The following is a 934-nucleotide window of genomic DNA, read 5'->3' as shown; positions in this document are numbered from 1 at the left end:
AACAAAACGACCATTTTAACCTCAAACTCCACTGAATTCTCTTCTCGCCGGCGCTCCCACAGACTGAAGGTCATCAGTGACCTCAGCGGTGATGAGTCATCTTCATCTTCATTAACCTTTGTCTGAATTAAACTGCAGCTTCTCCTCCCATCATCCCCACAGGCCTGATGGATTTGGATCAGAATCATCCAGAACCTTCTGTTTGTCCGTGGAGATAAAACGTTTTAGTGACACAGAGGACTACAGGGCGGGGGTGGGGGGTGGGGGGTCTGTGGGTCGTCCGGGTCCGTGAGGCTCATAGAGGAGCAGCTGGACCCTAAAGGGAGCTCAGGTGTGTCTGCAGTTTCCTTGAGACTCGTACGACCGCCTGAAGGGACGTCAGGAGGGTGGACCGTACCATTGTGGTGGGTGTGGTACAATCCTCCTGCTCACCTGTGAGACCTTCAGTGGTGATCATGCCTTACCTGTGCTGGTTTACCTGCTTCTCCGTCAGTTGTTTTAGTTAGGAGGTGATTTGTGCTTCGGTCCGCCCTGAAGGGGGCGCTGTGACTCACATGACTTCCTCCCATCCAAACGGTTCAAATTCTACTCTGACATTCATGATGTTTGTGTGCACGCCATCATTCACCTCACAGCAGAACTCAGACATGCACAAAAACTCATCAGCTGCATCCCATGTGTCTCATTGCTCCACAGTTTGGTTTCTGAGGACCTGAAGACCCAATGAGAGGCTCAACGGGGATTAAAACTTCTAAATAAGAAATATTTATTTTCAATACAAGATTTTACATTTCATGAATTTATTTAACTGCAGCCATTTGAAGCTCTTTTGAAATGTCTAACTGGACTTGCACATCAAGCACTCTCTAAACATGTCAAAGACTAGAAACTTCCAGACTGGAAATCCAGTCCCCCCCCCCCAATAACAAATCTT

Source organism: Oryzias melastigma, unplaced genomic scaffold, assembly GCF_002922805.2.
Source record: "Oryzias melastigma strain HK-1 unplaced genomic scaffold, ASM292280v2 sc00756, whole genome shotgun sequence".
Classification (NCBI taxonomy): Eukaryota; Metazoa; Chordata; class Actinopteri; order Beloniformes; family Adrianichthyidae; genus Oryzias; species Oryzias melastigma.
Note: the sequence above shows the minus strand (reverse complement) of the source record.